The sequence below is a fragment of the Dermacentor variabilis genome, chromosome 2 (genome assembly GCF_050947875.1).
Source record: "Dermacentor variabilis isolate Ectoservices chromosome 2, ASM5094787v1, whole genome shotgun sequence".
NCBI lineage: Eukaryota > Metazoa > Arthropoda > Arachnida > Ixodida > Ixodidae > Dermacentor > Dermacentor variabilis.
This window is the reverse complement of record NC_134569.1, coordinates 252,041,184-252,065,512: the sequence shown is the minus strand read 5'-3', so window position 1 is coordinate 252,065,512 and position 24,329 is coordinate 252,041,184. Positions and strand designations below refer to the sequence as shown.

Sequence of the window (24,329 nt, the reverse complement as noted above, 5' to 3'; positions counted from 1 at the left end):
CGATGGTACTTTGTCTATGAAAGAAGCACCTATCCTTAGATGTCCGTCAATACTATGCCTTTTGTTTTTTTGGCTGAAAAAGCACGCCTTTTGTTTTGGTAGTATCAATAGTTGATGAGTTGAATAAGGTCCACTTGTTTATTTGGGCTAGTGTATCATTAGCAACACATAGCAATTATTTCACGTCCTTAGAAGTTATGAATATACTAGTGTCGTCGGCATAGATAATAAATTGTGCGCCGATTTTGATATTAGTTATGTCATTTATATACAGTTTAAACTATAGTGGTCCTAGTATGCTTCCTTGAGGAATTCCAGCGAATATAGGCAAATTCTTTGTACAGTTGTTACCTACGACAACGGTCTGATACCTGTACCGCAAATAACTTCTAATTAAGTTAAGGAAAGTTCCCTTAGAGCCATATATGTCAAGTTTTGTTAGTAGAGTATTGTGATTAAGGCTGTCAAAAGCCTTCGAAAGTTCGATAACGACACCAAGAGTAACTAAATTTTCTTCAATGCCTCGCAAAAGTATCGCTTTTTGCATCAGTAAAGCTATTTCTTTTGAAGGACCTTTTCTAAACCCATACTGGTAATCTGTAATTACGTAGTGCTTTTTACAAAAAGAGGTTACTCATGTATTAATCAATTTCTCGAGACATTTGGAAAAAATAAGCAGGATCGATATTGGCCTATAATTTTAGAGCTCGTTTCTGTCGCCAGATTTGAGAAGTGCTGTTACCTTCGCTATTTGTATGCGCCGAGGAAATATGCCATTCGCCAGTGAAAGATTGTACACGTGCTCTAAGACAGGACAGCCTAGGTCTAGAACATGCTTAGCTGGGCGAATCTGCAAATCATCGATATCGCAACTTCTGCTATTTCGAAGGCTGAGAAACGTGCTGTACATTTCATGAGTGTTAGTAGGGCTAAGGAATGCACTTGCGACAACTTTCTATTTTATGTAACCTGTGCAACGAGGATCGTAGGAACTATTCACCAGCGATACAAAGTGCTTGTTAAAAGCGTCAGCCAACGCCGTGCCTGATGTCGGCTGATTATTTCTAACTCTGCTGCATTCTCTGGCTGATTGTTTACACGAAGTAAACTGTTTTCTTTTTTCCAGGTGATATCGGTTCGCATTATCCTTTCTTCATTAATAATTTCTCGAAATATTGCGCTTTTGCTACCCTTAGAGTACTATTCATTTTATTCCGGAATTCTTGGAACTCTGCTAAACCTGTTGCATCCCTTGTGCCTAGGAATTGCTTGAAAAGAGCATGTTTTTGCTTGATCAACTTCAACGTGTTCTCAGTAATCCAAGGTATCATTGCTTTTTTTGGCTTTTTGTTTTGCGATTAAATGACTTTCTGGAAGCGCTCTAAAAAAAGGATAAAAACAACTCGTACGCTTTGTCACACTCTTTTTTAGTTATACACGTCTTGCTAGTTTATACGCAATATTTCGTTGCGAAATTTCTCAAGCGTGAATGGGTTAATATCCTGAAATGTGAAGTGTTGATCTTTAGAAAGACGCGAGGGCAACACAGGTGAATTAACAAGTAGAAAGATAGGCAAGTAGTCACTGACGTGAGCAGTGATGACGCCTGATTCAATGTTTTGTGCGCCAAATTCGTAATGAAAACATCGAGTAAACTTTGGCAGTCACCTTGAATACGACTAGTAGCAGTAATTGCATTAATGGAAGCATTTCATTCAAGTTACCCGCAATGTGTTTCTGCGAAGTGGGCTATGGTGTAACATGTTAATATTAACATCGCCACCCAAAACTAAACTGTTGTCGTTATCGTTAACTCAGGATAGCAGGTCGTCGATGTATTTAAAAAGAAATAACCACATTCCCTCCCGGTGGGCGATATGCCACAGAAAAAATGCTGCGACCATGAGGAACAGTCAAAATTATAGTCACCATTAATTTGAGTAAAGTATTTCAACGATTCGCAATGCAAGTTAGCCCTAGTAAGCAACAGAACACCGCCGCCTTTTTCATTGCACCGATTCCGATAATGAGAGACAGTCTAGTATTTGCAGTACTTCATCGTTGCGATACCATGTTTCGCACAGCATCACAATGTCAAATAACACACCAAAAAAAGACAGCAATGCGTTGAGATCATCGTCCTTATTGCGTGCAGACTGCGTGCTTAAATGTAAAAAGGACGTGCACTTATTTCTCTTAGAAAATATATTACCAACGTCGGTTGGTGTGAACAGTCTTTCAGCCATGTTTAACTGCTGCAGTAAGGACGAGGTCCGATGCACACTTGGAAGCGCTTACTTCATTTTATCAAGGTCTTGAACTACAGATATGCGTAGTGCCCCTGACGTGTCAGTTTTCCCCGCGAAAATTTGACCATCCCAAGTCCACGCGTACTTCCAATGTTTGTCTTTCGCGCAACAACTTGCCCAAGAAGCTTCTTTAGTGTTGGGCAAAGGTGCTCATTTACGAAAATAGAAGCGTGACCAGATTGACCGAGATCAGTGGCGGATTACGCTTTTTTCGAGCCTTTTCAATGAGCCCATCACGCTTTGAACGCGAACGAAACTGAACGACAATATTCGGACAGGCACCGTCTTTCCGCGGCACACGGTGGCAAACATCGACGTCTGTGTCACAGATAGGCTCATTGACTGGGCTGCCTAGCTTCGCTACTACTCCAAAAAGATTTTCAGTGAATGGCATACCTTTAATTTTAACGTTTCTGTTTCTTGAGTACTGTTCCTGGGTTTTCACCCTCTGCTCACGGCCAGACACTTGCCCTTCAAGTTCCTGGCATTTGGCTGTCAAAACAGCGTTTTCCTTTTTTTAAGGAAGCGTTTTCTTTTTCTGTTGCAGCACACCGTGTCGTCATTGCATCAAACTGGGTGCTGAAGAAATCAATAGAAAGCTCTATTCTTGAATTCCTTTCGGAGTTCTTTTTCAATAGCGCGTCGCTTGTCACGCATTTCCTGCCGAAAGTCTTTTAGGAACTTGGTTAGTTCAGGCATCACTTTAGTACCGGACATCTACACTTCACGTTTGGCAGCAGCGACGGAGTTAGTAAGAAAAGGAAACATACAAGATTCCGCACGAACCTGTGTGTAGGACAATTAAAGTAAATGTGTCGGCTCCGCCGCCACTGCGGCCAAAGGGCCGGTCAGGTAGTATAGCCAGTGTTTACGTCGCGAACAGACGCAAAGAAGTGTGCGTCTTTCACCATCGACAAGCAACAACCAAAGAACCTTTATTATCAGAAAGCAGCGTCTTTTATAGACCGCATCACGAGTGCCCCAGCGGCGCTGTAACTGCTGACGCTGCCCAAGCTGGCGAGCTATCTTATCGCACAGCCAGGGGCAGTGCCAGTCGAAGGTCAGGGGGCGCTGATTTCTCTCGGAAAGCTACGTCAGCCGTAAGTGCGTATGCCACCTAACCGAAGACGGTATGATGTGGCAAAACGGGAACGATCCCCCGCAGACGCACCCGTGAAGTCCGCAAGTGGCAGTCGACGCCGTTGCGCCTCGAGGCAGGCAAAACCTGTGTGTAGGACGATCAAAGTAAGTAATTATGTCGGCTCCGCCGCCACTGCTGCCTCCTTGCGTTATCGCATGCCGCGCCCCGAGGATCTCGTGACGAGTGCGTCACAGGTCCCGCCTTCATTTGTTTTTTCTCTTCGCTTTTTTCTTCTTGCGCCACGAATTTCCGCTGAGCGCGCCGCGCGCGAGGTGTCTCGTTCGCACAGCGCATGATTTTGCTCGCTGTGCACAAGCAAACATGACTAGCGGTATAATTCAGTGTTACACCAATAATCAGATGACGCTCGGTAGAAAATGGCATAATTTTGGTACCTGCGCACGTGATCGCACAACCGTGGGAAGAAGCAGACGAAGCGGAAGAACATCTCTGTTCCTTCGGTGCGAAGTAAAACAAAAGAACACGTAGAAATTCCGTTTGTGTGTTTTATTATTTCTCTAAACTGCAACTCGTCAATTCAAGCAACAGATCGGACAGATAACAGATGTCTTGAATAATTCTCGAAGTCACGTGTCACCACGAGAAACGTCACACCATAGAATAAAGAACCAACATTAGAGAAGGGAAACTGTACATTCGGCAGTGGCACGAAAATAAGCAGCAGCAGCGCATTGAACTTAGCGGGGCGGACGCCAGATGGCGATGCTCAACCACGAAGCGGAAGCGGTTTTTTTTACAGCAAAATCTAATATGGCCGCTTTCCACCGGTCGCGTGCGCTGGTACGCGCCGTGCTCGCCCTGCTGCCAATGCAGCATGCCTCATTGCCTAGGCTGCCGCGTAGCTGGTTCGTTGTAATTGCCAGGAGACCAAAGAGCATCTACTGACGCCCATACAAACAACCCACAAGTGAGTGAACAGGACGTGCGACTTTATTGGCCGACGAAAAGCAGTGCACCTTCTCGTACAACAGCAGAAATAAAATTTGCATCTCGAGATGCGCTGAGCTCACTTAAGTCGTCGCACATGGCGGTCTGGTAACGAGCGACAATCGGCAGCGCAAGCAAATTGGACAGTGCCCCACCTGTTTGCATCGACAGTCGCCGTAACTTGCATTGCGAAGCAACCAGGTGACGCAGGAATCTGCTGCCGCAGCCAGCAAAGCGACATGGACTACCCGGCATCTTAGCGTTATCTCCCGTCCCACCTGCACGTTTCTTTTTGTTCTTTCGCGTGCCGCTAATGTGTAACTCGCACTTGGTGCCTCAGATTCTCAATATGGGCATGGTCGGTTTTTGGGCATCACCATTTGCAGCCATTTTTGCAGAGGCCTTTCCACCCATGTGGCTGTCAACTTCATACACTTCGGATTATGTAATCACGTGTGCTGGTTTCCGTTCACGCCACATCGCGTCTGATGAAGCCCCACAAGCATAATTTGCCCACTGCTGCAGCATGAAAGGTCAAAAAGGGAGCACCAATTATGGTGTGTGTAAATTGCGAGTCATTGTCGCTGTGTGGACTGCAGGAGCAGATGGTTACCTCGCGAGACTGTTGCCCAATGCAGCTGACCAGATTGTCACATCCAAGAAACAAAACATGGCAACCATGATCAAATGAGACTAGGCATTTAATTACCGCATAAAGTTCAGACAATACACCATACATTGGCTGAGATCCACATGGCAACAATGAGCATTCACGCACTACAGGTCGCTTACAGAACAGTCAGCTATCCGACTTCAGGGACAGTGCTTGCCTTCGTCGCACATGGCAGTCTAGCAACGAGTGACAACCAGCGGCGCAAGCAGATTGGACATTGTCCCACCTGTTTGCATCGACGGTCACTGTAAGTTGCATTGCAAATACACTGGGTGATGCACGCATGTGCTGCCACAGCCAACACACCAACATGAGCTACCTGGCATTTTGGCGTTACCTCCTCTCCAACCTGCAAGTTTCTTTTTGTTCTTTCGGGGGCCTTTAGTGGGTTGCTCACGCTTGGTGCGCCACCTTTGCATTTTCGCCATTTTCGCAAGCCTTTCCACCCATGTGGATACCAACCTCATACACTTCGGACCATGTAATCACGTATGACAGCCCTGGTTGACGCCAAATCAAGGCTGAGGAAGGCCACAAGCAAAATTTGCACACGGCTGCAGCAGGAAAGGACGGAACGGGGAGCATCAATCACGGTGCGTGTAACCCGGGAGTCTATGTCGGTGTGCGGACGGCAGGAGCAGATGCTTACCCTGAGAGGCTGTTGCCCAATGAAACTGACCAGGCCGCCACATCCGAGAAATGTAATACGGCAACCATGATAAAGTGGTACAGTATTGAAATAAGGCTATGCAATCAAATCACTTCAGCATACCTCTAACATAACGTATTCGCACTATACACTATCCATTGGCTGTGAGCCACATGACAACAGTGAGCATACACGCACACGGTTCGCTTACGGCACATTCAACCGTCCGACCGTAGGCATAGTGCTTGCCTTCGTCGCACATGGTGGTCTGGTAACAAGCGACAACCAGCAGCGCAAACAGATTGAACAGTGTGTCCTACCTGTTTGCACTGACAGTCGCAACTGAAGATGAGCAACTTGCATTGCGAAGCGATCGGGTGACGCAAGCATCTGCTGCCGCAGCCAACATAGCGACATGAAGTACCCGGCATTTCAGCGTTACCTCCTTTCTAACCTGCACATTTCTTTTTGTTCTTTCGCTTGCTGCTAATGTGTAACTCACACTTGGTGCCCCACATTCTCCAAATATGGGCATGGTCGGTTTTGTGGGCATCCCCATTTTGAAGCCACTTTTGCAAGCCTTTTGCACCTATGTGGATATCAACTTCATACACTTCGGACCATGTAATCACGTATGATAGTCTCCGTTGACGCCAAATCATGGCCGAGGAAGGCCACAAGCAAAATTTGCACACGGCAGCATCAGGAAAGGACGGAATCGGGAGCACCAATCACGGTGTGTGTAAATTCGGAGTCTATGTCGCTGCGCTGACTGCAGGAGCAGGTGCTTACCTCGAGAGACTGTTTCCCAATGCAACTGACCAGACTCCCACATACAAGAAACGTAACACGGTGACGAGTACCAAGCCGGACAGCAGCGAAACAAGATTCCGCAATAGATCACTTTAATGTAGCTTGCGCAAAAACACAGGCGGTCGAGCAATAATAGCAATTCTGAACGAGACTAGGAATTAAATTTAGGAATGAGAAAGCGTGCATTCAAGAAAGAAGGCACTCTACCTTGCAAGCACTGAAAGCCAAAAACATTAAGAAACGTTTAATGCTACATAGCACACAGTGCAAATGTTAATGCAAGACACACGCCAATGCCGCATCAGCTATTTCAGGAGAGGAATTGCACAAGGCAATGTACACTAGAAAATACTGTTACACATATGTTATGCTACTAAACAGTGACTGGTATTAAGTATGAGCAAAGAATTGGTTTACCTTTAATGTTTGGATGAGAAAGAGGAATGATCAAGAATGTGGAATGAAAAAGCTTGCATTCATTGGAAAATAATTATACTTGGCAGAAATGGTATTTGACACGACCAGGAAGCTCATTAAGAAAGGGCAAGCTGACAGAACTCTTTTGGCTAGCGTCGTCTGTGCTTGTTCAGGGGTTGCAGGTACATGTGAAGACACACAATTTTTGTTGTTGAGGTACCTCGATGACTCGGCCTATATCTGTGCTGGTGGAATGATGGCAGAGGCTCTTTTCACTCTTGACACAGTCGTCTGTAGACTTGATATCTCATCCAAATACTTGTAGAACGACTTCATTGTTCGTGGTGTAAAGCCTTGCGAATTCGGCTTCAGCCCCTTCCTGTTGGTGTAGATGGGGGCTCCCGCGATGACCAAGATGTGCTTGGCACAGACTCTGTTGGGGCAGAACAGTGACACATGAGATACAGCAGAGATTATCCAAAGTCATGTAGTGTTTTCTCTTATTTTGGAACCAATTATACTGAACTGTAAATCTGAACAAGCGTTCGTATCATCTGCTACAAACAAATTACATGTATCTAAAGACTAGCAAGCCAATACAGCATATATCAAGCATATTTATTTCTGAACAAGGTGTTGTTTACCTTGTGGTAGCAGCCAAAGTCCACACAATGACCTTGTAGCAGGCAGCAACTTCTATTTAGTGCGTGGAGTTTGTTGCTTTATACTGGTGCCGTCCTCATTACTGCATGTCTGGAACAGAAATTTTGGCATCAGAAATTGAATAAGCACAATTTTGCAGTATGAAATGCGAAAAGGTGTGACATGTACATTGCAATGGTTTGTGACTACAGAGCACAGGCAAATGTACATTGTTTGTTCTAGGGTGGTTAGCCACTTGGTAAATAAATATTGCTACTCTCCATAAAATTGATGTCTGCCTAACTACAATGCATGTGAACAGCTTAAGTATTATTAAGATCACAAATGACAACATTTGTGCGCTCATTTATGCACTAGAATAGATAACACTGCTGGTTTCATAAGCAAATGCATGAAAGAAATGAAGCTGTTAGAAATGATGCATTCTTTTTCTGCATGATTGTGATGCACCGCTTCACCACTACAAAAATAAATGCCCTCAGGGAAACCAAACTGCACAGCAAGAACATTTGGAACCAACAGGTACGAAATATGGGTGAATTATCATGCGTGAAACTGTTTGATACATTAAATTCAGTACTTTAGCTTCAATTTATCAAAGGGTTATTCGGTCCTGTAGACGAAAGAACTTGCAGGCGGACTCCAAAAAAAATACATTGATAAGGCTCTTCTGTCTCCCATGGCTACGGCTACAACGAGATAAAAAATGTGGGGCCCGTTCCGATATCGCTTTCTCTTTCGTGAATTCGCAACTACAAGTTTATTTCGCAAAAAGTAACGGAGGGTCCTGATTACCCATATGTAGTGCAGCATCTAGTTCGTTCAGTTGTCTCCACCTGTAGTATAACGAGAGCAATATTACATAAGGATTCAGGCAGCGATATTATACGACTCAGCTGCACTGCTGTCCTCAGTCGCAGAATACGGTTCCCGTTTCGATGCAGGTGCATGGCTCACCACCGAAATGTAGCTTTAGGACTTACATGTCCGCTTGCAAACACGTCCCCTCACCACAAGTTAAATAACTGCAGACATCGAAGCGCAATAAACTAGTTTTAGCAACAAAGAAGTAACAAGTCTAATTGTACGAACGAATGAACACGTGCCACCATGCACTCGAAAATACCGGTAAAAATTTTAAATCCTGGCCAGAGGTCACGTAGAAAATCGATGATGCTCAACGCTATTTGCGTTTATAATGACAAGAAAGAGTAAACTTACTAATGAAAGGTACAGTATCTAATTAGTGATGCTAATTCTATGGCCTATTTTATGTCATAAACTTGCTTCGGTAATTGTAGGGGAATGTTTGTAAGAAAGAATTGCGCTTATTACGGCGCCCCTAACGGGCGATGTTGAAACTAACTCGAGGATCCCTTGAGTGCTTCTACTATGCTTGTTTCATTAGCAGTGGCGCGCGGTTGATTTTTTCGCACTCTGTGGCCATTTCTTGAATTTGAGAGTGTGCCAGGCCTGGTCACACTGCGGACACGATTACGTAGGCGCAGGGGCATGATTACGTCACCATCCGGCTTGGAGCGCGACGGCCGCGAGTGAAGAGGGAAATGGCGTTCGGATTGAAATTTACTATCTTTCTGCCGCGCGCAGCGATATAATACTTTGCAGACACGATTGTTATCGCGCAATGTATGCTCTGCGCTGGTCAGCTCAAAATGGCCAGACCTGGTGAGCGGCCCTTTAAAAAGATAATTATTATCCAAACGTCATGACCGTGATGAGGCCCGTGAGCACACGCTGACGCAACGCCGGCGTGGTTAACAGGGCTAGAAGCGGGAAGAGCGCGTGATTGTCCTGATGTGAGCGTTTCCCGCTACCACTTATCACACAGCTTCAACTGGTTCGCGTCTCCATAACCAAAATTACGGGACCTTCAACAGTTGGCGTGTGGAAAGCTAAGTCTCATGAAGGCCTCGGACACATCGGCTCACCTCTCGCCAATGCATTCGCAGCAGATCACTTAAAACATGTGGCGCGCGGCGGGCGTATGCGCCCTGCCGCACGGGCAGCCACGGCCCGGATAAAGAACTCGCAGTCTCACCCACTGGTCGGGCCGCTGGGCAGTCCGGACTCCAACACGTGGCGTCCGAGATCGAGTACGCGGGAAGAAGGCGCACACCGATCAAGTTAACATTGTCCTCGGCTTGGCCTCACATCCTTGAGATCGCACTCGCAGCCGTTACGGGCGAAACGTGTGGCACGCGGGCCGCTCGTGCTTTTTGCACTTGGACTTCACTCGGTCAAACAGGGCGCCGGCGAAAGTAGGCCCGGAGAGTCTGAATAATTGCTGCCGTAATAAAATTACTTGTCTATTTGAGTTGCATTGCAAAACCACGCAGCGAATGCTTAAAGAGGCTGTGTTTTATTGCATTGAATGTTGTCTTTATAAAAATATTGTTACGGGGATGTTGGGAGTATAGAATGGATGTATTTGCAGTATATATACAAGGAAAGTCAATGTGGTCAAGATGGCTGACCACCAACAACACGCAGCAGCCAGCGTCTCGCGATCTTCTTCTTCCTCTCTCTCTTCTACCATCCTTCCGTAACAGGACCCCCGGGTGGTGAAGCGCCGTCTCGGCGCATGGTAGGCGAAGAACTGCGAGCGAAGTATGGGTTCAGCGGCGAAACGTGCACTACGTCAACAGGCGGCGGACTCGAGGATGGATGAAACTATAACGGCGGGATCTAGTAATTGACGTCGCTAACTTGAATAGGACTTCATAAGGCCCTGTGTAGCGAGAGAGGAACTTCTGGGAGAGGCCGACCCGACGACATGGTGACCAAAGCAGCACCTAAGTATCTTGGGCGAACTGAACGTCGCGATGGCACCAGTCGTAACGCTCTTTTTGCAGATGCTGCGAGGCTAATAAGTGAAATCGGGTGACTTGACGCGACATGTGAGCGCGATCGATGACTTCACGCGTATTCAGTCGCAACGCGCGGCACGGAAGGTAGGATGGTGTCAAAGGGCAAAGCGAGGTCGCCACCATACAAAAGATAAAAGGGTGAATATCCTGTGTTGTGAAGTCGGGACGAGTTATACGCGAATGTCACGTAGGCCAGCGTGGCGTGCAAGTCGCGCTGATCGTTGGAAACGTACATCGACAGCATCTCTGAGTGCTCGGTTGAGACGTTTCGTGAGACCATTAGTTTGTGGGTGGTAGGCGGCGGACAGCTTGTGCTCAGGGGCACAAGAGCGGAGGAGGTCGTTCACAACTCGAGACAAGAGCGAGCGGCCGTGGTCTGTAACTAACTGTTCAGGTGCACCGTGCTGGAGAATGACGTCGTGTAGGAGAAAATTGGTGACGTCAGTTGCGCAACTAGTCGGCAGTGCCTTTGTTATCGCGTAGCGTGTCGCGTAATCAGTAGCGACGGTGATCCACTTATTCCCTCCAGACGTCGTCGGAAAAGGGCCAAGCAGGTCAAGGCCAACGCGAAAGAGTGATTTAGAAGGAACTTCGATTGGATGGAGTCGGCCGACAGGTGGCAGGGGAGGTTTCTTCCGGCACTGACATAATTCGCAAGTTGCGACATAGCCACGCACAGAGCGGTAGAGACCCGGCTAGAAGAACCAGCGTCGTACTCGGTTGTATGTACGCAAAACTCCAAGGTGTCCCGCCGTCGGTGCATCGTGACGATCGAGAACGACGAATCGCAGATGACGAGGAAGGACAAGGAGCAACTCAGCGCGGTCAGGGTTGTATTGTGGCGGTAGAGGATGCCGTCATGCAGCACGAACATGCGGCATGTGCCGTCGCTGCTGACAGATTGCACTCCGGCGGTGATAGACTGTAAGGATGCGTCGCGTTGTTGTTCAGCGCGCATGTCGGTCATGTCAGTCAAAGCCATCACGCAGGTCGCCGGTTTATGCGCAAGAGGATCGGGATGATCTACGGGGTGACGCGAGAGGCAGTCAGCGTCCTTTTGCAGACGTCCAGAATTATAGTAGACAATAAATGAAAGTTCCAGGAGCCGCAATGCCCAGCGACCAAGCCGTCCTGTGGAGTCCTAGAGGGAAAACTGCCAGTAGAGGGCGTGGTGGTGTGTAACGACCAAAAATGTGCAGCCGTACAAATATGGCCGAAGCTTGGCGACAGTCCAAACTAAAGCCAAGCACTCCTGCTCGGTGATGGAGTAATTTCGCTCGGCAGGTCACAGCACGTGGCTGGCGTAAGCTATCACGCACTCGGTACCATTCTGCTGTTGGGAGAGAACAGCACCGATGCTGTGGCCTCTTGCGTCAGTGTGAACTCCGGTCGGTGCAGATGGATCAAAGTGGGCAAGTATGGGAGGGGTGGTCAGAAAGCCGATGATAGCGGCGAACGCGTGAGCCTGCTCCTGGCCCCATGAAATTGGCGTGTTCTTTTTTAGAAGATCTGTGAAAGGCCGAGCGACGTCGGTGAAGTTTTTGACGAAACGGCGAATGTAAGAACACAGGCCGACGAAGCAGGGCACGTGAGAAGCAGAACGTGGCACAGGGAAACGGCGTACGGCGCGAACTTTTTCCGGATCTGGTTGGACACCGAATGCGTCAACGAGGTGTCCCAGAACAGTAATCTGACGGCGAGTTTAGTTGGAGGCAGGCTTTTCGGAAGGCCGCTAAAGCGCTCCATTACATCATAGTATAAACTGTCCTACAAGAACTAGCTTAAATTTCTAAAATTCTGTAACGTTCTGTAAAAAAAACAGTCATTTTAACATTGTTAGAAATATTTTACATAAATTACGACATTGACAAAAAGGCTTTTTTTGGCAGTCTATGAACTAATAGAGATGCATATTATAAAAGCACACAGAATTTTATGAGGAATAACGCTCTTGAAGATCCCATGAATTTTCTTTTTCGCAGTCGAAATCAATCCTCTGGAACCGACTGCAGCTAGAAACGGCACCACATCATCGCTGTCCACGTAGGCCTTCTCTGACTGCCATTTTCGACAATGCTTCGTTTCGACCAATGCAGTTTCGAGTGGCCGCCGGACATCACTTCGTAATCTTCTTACTTATAAGCCTCACGAAGGTCACACAGCCACGCATAATATGTAACGATACGAAATCTCCGTGAAATAAAATATTTGCGGTAGAAAAGTCTCTTACGCTCAACTGAAGTTGAGCTTAGGAGGCCCTAAGCTTCGCGCTCATCTGCAGCATTATGAGACAGGGCTAGTTGGTGTTTCATGTTACTGTGTATCACAGCGCACACAGGGCAAGGAGAGAAGACTACGCAGTCAACCGGGGACTTCCAACAATTTTTTCCCTTTTTCAGACAGCAGCATATTGACACGTGTACTTGTTTATCTTTATCGGGCGACCGCGTTTCGCAGCCTAACAAATGTTATCGCAAAGCGCAGGACGCACTTGCATGTATCGGAAGTTTCTGGAATGTTATCAGTGGTTCCATCCGATGTCTGACACCGAACCTTGCATAATTTGATTGCATGTATGCGCGACGTGAATAGCGTGGAACATTGTGGAAGACACGCGGGTCCCAGTGATTACTCTGGAACACTCGACGAGTGATGTATAAGAGCCGATTGACCCGCTGATCAGATTTCAATGACCGCCGATCGTGTTCGCCGGTATTCCTCTCGTTTGAGTATGACTTGCTTTTGTGGGCACAAGTTTGCCCAATAAAACGGTAGTTGCGCCATTCACCCTTTCGCTTTCTTCACCGTCCCTACCACGAGACATCTGGTGGAGGTGCTTGTGCGTTCATGTACCGGACGCACCCGCAAAGCTGCGATCCAAGCCCGAGGACAACACTACCGTCGCCAAGGACCAGCGTGCTAGCCATAGGCTGCAAGGACTGCCCCGGAGCAGGGGCGTTTATTGTTTATTTTCACAATTTATACACTTCGTCATCAAAGAAAAAAAAACCAGTTGATTGTTTTCAGCCTGCTATGATGTTTTGACTGAGAAAGACATATTCAATTTGTTCTGTGAGCCACAATAATTGCTGTGGTATATTAATTTATTGCACAACACTAGATACACTAGCCAACCATTATTAAAACTCACAAGAAATGATAGCACAGTGCATATGATCAGGTACATAGTATATTCTTATTATTGCACTTTACCCGCCGTGGTTATTCAATGGCTATGGTGTTGGGCTGCTGAGCACGAGGTCCCGGGATCGTATCCCGGCCATGGCGGCCGCATTTCGATGGGGGCGAAATGCGAAAACACCCGTGTACTTAGATTTAGGTGCACGTTAAAGAACCCCAGGTGGTCGAAATTTCCGCAGCCCTCCACTACGACGTGCCTCATAATCAGAAAGTCGTTCTGGCACGTAAAACACCATAATTAATATTTTAATTATCGCACTTTCTTAAATCATGCTTTCTTTAAGTGTGCGAAGGGCACTGCACTAAAATAATATACTAGTGCATACTTAAAAAGCACCATTTTATACTACAATAATATTCAAACGTTTACTACAGTGCTCAGGAAGAGCTAGAGAACTTTTATACTGGTGCACTTAAAGAGCAGTATATGAGACAAAATGTACAAAAAACATGACATTGGTAGAAAAAAATATTGCGAGACAGAGAAACAAATAGGGGAAAAGAACACGACGAAGAGTAAAAGGGAGTTAATCACATGTAATTATCTGCAGATACACAAAACACAGGAAATGAACTCTGAAGTATGTCAACGTAGGCACAGCGCTTAGTACACGTTTTGGAATCGAGTCATAAATAGCACAGTCTTGCAGCAAGGCAAGGCAACGAATGTGGTCTGGTAAACTGTTGCGGTACGAACAAATGCATATGATGAAGAAGCTTTAGGGAATGTATAATGTCATCGACCACCTTATACTGGAACAAAGGTGCGATTAATTAAGTCTTGAAGATAGAGGTTCGAGTTGAGGTACATTTGAGAAGGCTCAAGTGTGGTCGCCAGAATGGCAAAAGTGGTGCTGGAAAATGAGTTTTTTCTGGACGCGTTCAATGAGGTCAGAATTAGATTTTCACGTTGCACCCACTCCTGTAGAGGCATACTCTAGTCATGGGAGGCACACAGCAGAATTTGAGAAACACAACAGGTGAGTGTAAATCATGTAATATACGGAATGCAATTCCAAGAGCATGAGGGGGATGTTGTGTAATTATCTATGTGAAGAGAAGCTTAGCATTTTGTCGAAGCACACACCAAGATCTTTCATTTTATCGACCCTAAGGAGTGGAGCATCCCGCACGGTGTATGAAAATTTCACATGGTGTGTTTTCTGCATATAACTTAATGCCATAGTATTGGAAGCATGTAGGAGTACCTATTGTTTCTTCACCAGTTTGAAAGTGAAAAATGTCTTTTTGGAGGTTGATGCAGTGGTGAACACTGTTGACAGCCTCAAATAGTTTTAAGTCGTAGGCACACAAAGCCGTGCTCTTCATTTAATAAAAAGTTCTTAGCACTAAAAGAAAGCAAGGAATCCAGTACCCATTCAAGCACTTTTGACCCACTGCAGAGGATAGATATAGGCCGGCAGTTAGTAACTGCTCATCTAGCACTCGATTTGTGCACGGATTTGTGCATGCTACTTTCCGAGTGCTAGGAAACGTACTAGACTTCTGGGAACTATTGAAGATGCTTGTGAGAACAGGCAACAAGTACGCTTCCATACGTCTTAAGCTCTGAGGAAGAAATAACATCAGCACCACAAGAAAGGGAGGGTTTGAGGCACTTCACACATTTGAAAACAAGGTTTTCATTTACTTATAGTGTACATACCATGCCAGACTGAGAAACAAGGTCACTTGAAGCATATTTCACACCATATAGAGAACAGAAATGTCCTGCAAAGGCATCAGCAGTGTTCGAGACATCACCATTTTCTCCTAGACGACGTACATCTATCTGCTTTGGCACTCTTTTTAGAAGAGTGAGAGCCCACGAAGCTCCAGAAAAATTTTCAATTTTTTGTCACGCCAGCGTCAACACAATCAATGTAGTCGTAATAATAATAATAATAATAATAATAATAATAATCTTCATTAAGCACTCAAGAAAAATCAGTACAGCAAAACGGGCCCATCTATGCATATAGTGACTTGTGTGACGTGGCCCGGCAACGTCAGCTAAGTGATGTGGTTGCAGTATCAAGCACAGATTTCAGAACAACAAAGAAAAGGAAAACAAATGAGCGTGATAAACGTAGATCAGGTTTCCAAGGCATCGAAACAAAGGCATAGAGTATTCACAACTGCGACAGACAAAATGAAAATAAGTACATGCATCTGTATAACAACATGTGTAACAGACTCTTCAATTTAGACCGAGATCCCACAGAAAAATAGTCGTCTGACAAATTATTAAATATCTTGGGGACATACACGCAGCGTCTTGCTGCTCCGTATCTAGTAGATACGTGCGGTACAACGAAGCGCTTTTCTTTGCGCAGCGGTAGCGGGGAGGCGTGCGATTGCTTAAATTATTCCGTGCAGAAATGGCGCAGCACAACCGTAGAAATGAATAAAGATTCAAAAGACCGGAAACCGAGATCATGAAAAATATCTTTTTTTGATGATGTCGCGCGATTATACGCCACACTGTTTAATGTATTGTGTAAGAGGTTATCAAATCTGTCCTGCCAACGTTGGGAGCAGAAAGCGAAAATCCTTATACCATACCCTAAGGTGCGGTATGCAAGGGAACGTACTATCATTTTTTTTTAGTCTGAAACAGCACCAAACTTTTAATGTTGAAGAGTAAACATGCGATAGATGTTAGTTTGGAGCACACATGCGCCCCATTATTATGCCAAGTCACTATCGAAATGAATGCTGAGATATTTAATTGAGTGTATTTTCGACAGGAGTACACTTACAGGATAAGCAATCTTGGGTATGAAGATACACTGGAATTACCGTGGTTCCAACCTTCAGGAGATATTTGAAGCATGCAATTTTTGTCTTTTTTTGATTGATGATAGGTTTGTTTTTAAAAAGCCAGACCATAGCGTCGTGCACCGATTTCTGCAGATATTCAACAGCCTTTGTGTAATTAACATGCTTTGTTAGAAGGACGATATCGTCTACATACTGATACACTTTACCATTTGGGATTACTGAAATGAAATCGTTCACAGATATGTTAAACAGAAGAGGCGATAAAATTGACCCTTGAGGGACACCAGCACCAAAGGAAAATTTGCTACTATAGTATTTGGTACAGTACCTATAACAACCATTTAAGACCTGTAGTTGAGATAGCTTTGACGTAGAGTATAGAAGGGGCCCCTAAAACCAGTAAGATATAATTTTCGAAGTAATAGGTCATGGCATACTGAAGCAAAGGCTTTGGATACGTCGAGAAACAAAGCACAACCAAAGAGATTGAGTTCAAAAGCAGAATACAAATAGTCTGCAAATTCTGCCTACCGTCAATCAACGAAGACCAGGTAAAATTCACAATGAGGCTGTCAAGTTTCTTTTGATTCACAAACTTAATCGACGTGGTTCTGACCTTGTCACTTGTTTACTGCGTGCCAACGAACGATACACTTAGGGTTACACGGCAAGCGACAGCATAGTGGTCAGATAAATTATGAGTGATAAGACAAGAATTGAGCGAATGATTGGGCGCTCGAACCGCAATATGGTTAAGCAAGACGTTACAAAATGGCCATTCAAAATTTCCTCTATTGTCGAGGCAATCACTGGTGACGTGAAACCATAAGATTCCAAAACGGATAAATAATCTGATACTAAGTTGTTTGTAGGAGATAGAATGTTAATATTGAAATCCCCTGCCAGGCAAACTTGATCTATTGATGACCAGCTCTTCAATGCTCCTTCTAGTTCCAACACAAAACGAGTAGCACTATTACTTGGGGGCCAGTACACAGCTAACCTTAAGAGTTCATAATTTACACAATAAACCTTTACGGCGAGGCATTCCGTATGCCTGAACGTAAAGCCTGCCAGCGAAATGTCAGATATTGAATTTACACATATAGCAATGCCGCCGCCTCTACGGTTAGTCCGTGTTGTACCGCAACACCTGTATCCATTTAACGAGAACATATGTCGGAAATATTCTGACACGTTGATTTCTGTGACTACAAGAGCATCTACAAAATAAAGCAAAGATTCAGCTAACACTTTTAATTACTACCCGTATTTACGTAGAGTCCTAATCTTTATGTTCACATGTGTAAAATCGCGCGGTGACATGCGCCAAAATGATTTCTTGAAAGAGGTGAAATCGGATAACTCACTGAAAGTAGCTGCCATTCTGCTTAAGCAATTCCTTTAATATGAGGTTCCCGGTTCACACGAATGAGAGAGGCGTTTGAGTCTTCTTATGCGTTAATTTTTCCGCCTTTCACCCAGCAATACTTGAATCCTTTTTCTTTCGTTGCGATGCGCATGCGCCAGAACAGGTTCCGATTCTTCTTGGTTAGATTATCGTTGAAGAAAAGGTTCAAGTCTGAATCAGTAACACATAGCTGTCGCAGTTTCTTACGCGCGTCAAACCACGTCTCTTTCACTGATACTGTCGAGAAACGGATAAGCACAGTTTGTTTACCTTTTTTGCAAGGCAGCCGATGAGCTGCTTCAATGTTTGAGATCGAAAAGTTCAGCTCAAGCTTATTCGCAAGGTCTACCAGTTTTTCCTTCAAGTTCTCATGTTCTTCTTGTTGCAGTCCTTCAACCTCCAGATTACATTTTCTGCTATATTGCTCATTTTCGTTTTGAACTTCACTTAGAGCTTGTAGTTCCTCTGGCTGTGCTTGCACCGTCGCTTTCAATGCGCGAATTTCCGCCTCGTGTGCTGCAAGTTCTGTGCTAGCCTTCACCTGCTCAAGTACCGAGTCATATTGTTTTGACATAAACGCGACTGATTCTTCCAGTTCTCCGACAGTTTTAGACAGCTTGGTGAATTCTGCCTTAAGCAGCAAGAGTGAGTCAAATTTCTGGTGCGAAATTGGCAGTGATGCTAGGCTAGCTTTGATCTCCCGGATTTCGCGCAGCAGTACCTGTTCAAATTCAGTGATTTTCCCTGCAGGAGCCGCTTGTGACTGGGAAAAGGCGCGTTTTTTTTCCAGTTCGACACGTTTTACAAATCCACGAGTCCTTTTTCGCTTGTCCCATGCCCATGTAGGTACACTACTAACACCGGAACCTGCCTGTCCTAGGTGGTAGCCGAGTTTACACTCGAAACAACACAGATACCGTCCATCGTCCGGTAGCACTTCTTCGCATGCAATGCAGTCGGCACAGTCTTCTAAATCTGACATAGTTCGAGACGACGCCGGGCCACGTCACACAAGTCCCCATTGGCTTAGATGGGCCCGTTTTGCTGTACTGACTTTCTTGTGCTTAATAAAGATTATTATTATTATATTATTATTATTATTATTATTATTATTATTATTATTATTATTATTATTCAGCAGTATCAAAGTGTATGATATTTCAGTATGCAGATGACACTGTCCTTTTAACTAAACATATCTGTTACTCAAAAGCAGTGGCGTTACTTCAAGAGAGTGCGTACGATGACGTGACCTGGTTTGCGAACAACTGTTTGTCAATAAACAAAGAAAAAGCAAAATGTTATGTTTTAAAAATCCACTTAAAAGAACGGTTACAAATTTACCCTTCTTTCTGCACTGTCGTACTTGCCAATCGTGTCAGCGTGCCCCTGTAGAATATGTAAACTCCATTCAATACCTTGGCGTTTTCTTTGACAGTGACCTCTCATGGAATGATCACATGACATATCTTTGCAGCAGGCTCAGAAGTGTTTCCTCGCTGCTTTTTAACATTAAATCCATTTTTCCGATTCCCGTAAAAATCACTATCATGCACGCCTTAGCCTACCGTGTGTTACGTTATGGCATTACATTGTTCGGGTTTTGCTCATCTCGATGGCTCTGTCGAATTGACAGAATTCTTAAAAAAATAGGTTGCAGTCCATTGCTTATAACTCTTCCGCGGCCGACGATGTGAACTTGTTTATACATCTGGGTCTTCCGTCATTTAAAATTTTGTTCACTCAAATGGTTGCGGTAACGCATTTTTGGAACCCTGATTTTAAACAGCAATATATTGCTCCCCGTGCACTGCGGAAAACATTGCGTTATACTACCGCACTGCAACACAAGATTTGGTAAAGCTAGTAGGTATGCTTATGTCGCAAGAATATTCAATGACCTACCTGATCATATATTTACTGCAACTTCGAAACGAAACTTGAAAAAAATGTTGAAAGCACTGTAAGATATGTATAATACTACATTTGTCTTTTCTTTTTTCTTATTTCTTTTGTCACCGAATTCAGCTGAGTTTCTGTTTCACTTTTGTGTGATAAACTTCACCAGCTTTTCATTTCTCTACATGTTGCCATTTTGACTTTGTTTGCCGACATGCCGGGCCAAGTCACGCAAGCCACTCCCTTGGCTTTGACGGTCCTGCCTTCTGATGTACGATTATTGTAAGATGGCAACAATAAATATTCTTCTTCTTCTCCTTCTTATTCTTATTATTATCACTACGATTACATTGATTATGTTGACGCCAGCGTGACACATAAGTGAAAATGTTTCTGGAGCTTCGTGGGCTCTCACTCTTCTAAAAAGAGTTCCAAAGAAGATGTATGTCTTCTTGGGGAAAATGGTGATGTCTCGAACACTGCTGATGCCTTTGCAGAACGTTTCTTTTCGCTATATGGTGTGAAATATGCTTCAAGTAACCTTGCTTCTCAGTCTGGTACGGTATGTACACTATAAGTAAATGAAAAGCTTGTTTGCAAGTGTATGGAGTGCCTCAAACCTTTTCTTTCTTGTGGTGCTGATAGTATTTCTTCCGCAGAGCTTAAGACGTATGGAAGCATACTTGTTCCCTGTTCTCCACAAGCATCTTCAATAGTTCCCGGAAGTCTAGTACGTTTTCTAGCACTCGGAAAGTAGCATGGACATTGGTTGCCATGTTATGCTTGTTGGATGTGACGATCTGGTCAGCTGCATTGGGCAACAGTCTCGCGAGATAACAATCTGCTCGTGCAGTCTACACAGCCACAATGGCTCGCAATTTACACACACCGTAATTGGTGTTCCCCGTTCTACCTTTTATGCTGCAGTAGTGGGCAAATTGTGATTGTGGGCCTTCGTCAGTCGTGATGTGGCGTGAACGGAAACCAGCATACGTGATTACATAATCCGAAGTGTATGAAGTTGATAGCCACATTGGTGGAAAGGCCTCTGCAAAAGTGGCTGCAAAATGGCCCACAAAACCATAAAATTCAAACAGCGCTAGACGACAGGACCTGAAAGAGGAGGAGACAAGAACGTCCTCCTCTTTCTGGTCCTCCTTTCCTCCTCCTCTTTCTGGTCCTGTCGTCTAGCGCTGTTTGAATTTGATTGTTACCATGCAACACCAACTCTCCCAATCCGCTGCCCTTCCACAAAACCGACCATGCCCATATTGAGAATGTGAGGCACATTAGCGGCACGCGAAAGAACAAAAAGAAACGTGCAGGTGGGACGGGAGATAACGCTAAGATGCCGGGTAGTCCATGTCGCTTTGCTGGCTGCGGCAGCAGATTCCTGCGTCACCTGGTTGCTTCGAAATGCAAGTTACGGCGACTGTCGATGCAAACAGGTGGGACACTGTCCAATTTGCTTGCGTTGCCTATTGTCGCTCGTTACCAGACCGCCATGTGCGACGACTTAAGTGAGCTTCTCAGCGCATCTCGAAATGCAAATTTTATTTCCGCTGTTGTACGAGAAGGTGCACGGCTTTTCGTCGGCCAATAAAGTCGCACGTCCTGTTCACTCCCTTGTGGGTTGTTTGTATGGGCGTCAGTAGATGCTCTTTGGTCTCCTGGCAATTACAACGAACCAGCTACGTGGCAGCCTAGGCAATGAGGCATGCTGCATAGGCAGCAGGGCGAGCACGGCGCGTACCAGCGCACGCGACCGGCGGAAAGCGGCGATATTTGACCTTGCTCTAAAAAAAAAAATACCACTTTTGCTTCCTTAGAGTCACTGGAACAAATTTCAGAGTACCGCAAAGGTCGGGATTTGACTGGCAACACTGAGCGGCCACCGCCATATACCTTCCAAGCCGACTGCGTCGCCGGAAGGCCGCCGTGTTGGAAGAGCTTGATATTCGGTGAAACATCGGGGTGAGTGTTTACTGAAGTACAAATACTTTGTGCCCGGAGATAATGGTTTCTAAGAACGAAAAGAAAATGTTATTTTGTGCGAAGTAATGCAGCCGGTGGTTGTTTTGCACGCCGATTGTGTTAACTGCTGGAACTGTGCTACGATTGTGGGCAGCAGCTTAGCGCTGCTATCGGGAGCTTATGCGCGCGTTTTTTTTTTTTCCTTCCGCGGAGCGAGTTACGAAGGATACATTTCGTCACTTCGAGCCGGAATGAGGCAAGCTTGTACTTTTGGGCATGAACATCGTGGACCGCCGTCGCCTTCTATTGAATGTTTCCAAGCAGGACGGAACTAACACCGGACAGTTTCACAGGCACGTACGTTCATTGTATAATTTCACAAGCTAAATCGGATACATTTAATTTAGTTTGTAAACGGATACCGCGCGTTGTCGATTCTGCCGGGCGACTTCGTCCACCGTGTACGCACGACACATTGCGACTGCCGTGTGCGCACCGGTGTTTGGCCGTGATGGAAAGACGATCTGTGCACAGCAGGCGTAAAAACCAACTTCGATGACCATTTTGCGCACTAAATCTTGTTGAAGGCCAATATGAGCCATTAGCGTGATTACAGCAACGTATATGTACTTCTGTACACTGATAATAAGCGAGAGTTTGCTACATTGCGATTTATGAACGCGGCTGTCTAATTTGTTCCCTCCTGCCCCCCCCCCCCCCCCCCATGAGCGGCTACTCATCTCAACTTATTTACGACTGTTTTCTGAGACTGCCAAGATTTGCTGCCCGTGTAAAAAAAAAGCAGAAACGCCCGATGGGGACGCGGCACTTTTTTTTCTAAGTTACATAGGCGATGTATAAAATTCTTGTGCTTTTAGAGCGGTTTATGTAACATGCATAGTGACAGTGTGAAACTAGAGCTACTGGGTGTTCTGTTGTTTTGTATTTCTTGTTATGCATCAAGCACAACATTATTTGGGTGTGCAGCATAGCATTTAAACATAAAACATAATATGTATGCTGACTTCAGTTCATTGCATGTGCTCGGTATGCAAGCTCAAATTTGAAGCATGTGTTGTGAATATCACCTGGCCATTAGTTTCAAGCTCGAAATGCGTATGTACAAATGAGCAAAGGATAAGTGGAAAAAAGGAAGTATCGTGGGCCTCGTATTGACCATGTTCTTATTGACTGCGATCGTCATGATCTGCGAAAAACAAGTGTCATATAGGTCGAGTGACTCGAGGCGAGAGCACGCTCACGTGCGGGGAAAAATCATGCGAGTACCTGGTGCACGCGAGGACGCGGAATTCTCGCGCGACAAGTGTGCCTTCGCCTGCCACGAGTACGGAATAACTGCGTGTGTTGAGCAACAAACGCGTACACGTGTACCCGCGTGAAGCGTGCAAGACGCGAACGATCCCTGCAATGAACTCCTATTTTCGTAGCATCGCTAACACCGCGTGTACTTCGCTTAAATATCTTCTAAAACAGTGCCGAAAAGCAGAAGCAAGGTGTACGTATACCTCGCACACGCGGGTGTTTTTTGTAGGGTTGAAGTTCTCCCGGCCGATTCTGTGTAACCACGCAGAACGACGCTCTCGGTCATTTTTCCCGGTCGTAATCTACAAAAACATCTTTCCAGTTTCAGTTCGGTTACTGCATCCGAAGGCGCAGCAGCCAGGCATGATTTCTTTGCAGTCAAACGCGAGCGCGACAATCGGAAGACAAAAAACGTAAAGAACCTGCGCTGCCTGCGCTCAAACTCAGCCGGCCCGCCCGGCGCTTGGAAGGTATATGGCCCCCCCAAAGTCACGTGGTACGGTTGGGCCAATGAACACGTCGGCCGCGCGGGGAAAACGAATGCGGTACTCTGAAATTTTTTCCAGTGACTCTACGCTTCCTGGTTGAGCATTGCCATCTGGCGTCCGCCCCGCTAAGTTCAATGCGCTGCCGCTGCTTATTTTCGTACCACTGCCGAAGGTAGGGTGACTACCGAAGGTACAGTTTCCTTTCTCTAATGTTGGTTGTTTATTCTATGGCTGCGGTGGCTCGGGGCCTACGTCACAGACTATTGCGAGGATGCAATAAATTGAAAACCCGGCCGTGTTAGCTTAAAGCCCCTCAATCTCCCAAAGTAGCGCCATTCACTTCGCTCCTCCTCCGCTCGGCGCGGCCTCGATGGTGGCGCCGCCGGTGGTGGGCCTGCCGTAGCAGACGACGGCTAACACTCTACGGGAGGGAATCCGCAGAAAAGTCCGTTCGAGCCCTGCGGAGCAGTTTTTTCAATCGAGATCTTTCTTCGTCAGTTGGTAATTGGCCTTTAGAATTTCGTGTCGGAAATGCGGAAGAAATAGCGAAAAGGACCATTATTCAAGGCGTATTTAAGGCGTAAAGCGCGCGTCATTGAGAGTTCGTGTTGCTGAAACACGACGCAAGCACGCGGTGTACTCAAACACGCGCGTAATTACCAAAGTTTCAGGTGTTGACAGCGTGAGAGTATGTGTACGTGGTTTCGTAGGTTCATTTACGTACCTGCAGGATACTTTTGTTCGGCCG

At 45.6% G+C, this 24,329-nt stretch overlaps 1 protein-coding gene across 1 annotated transcript in view; it reads left to right on the top strand.

Annotated features, from left to right (window-relative positions):
• Positions 1–3,363: 3,363 nt before the first annotated feature.
• The window catches only part of LOC142573233 (uncharacterized), a 189,028-nt gene continuing 168,062 nt past the window's right edge, over positions 3,364–24,329 (top strand). Inside the window, exon 1 of the mRNA XM_075682831.1 lies at positions 3,364–3,554. The gene's annotated coding sequence lies outside the window, so the exon portion shown is untranslated. The remainder of the gene's footprint in view (positions 3,555–24,329) is intronic.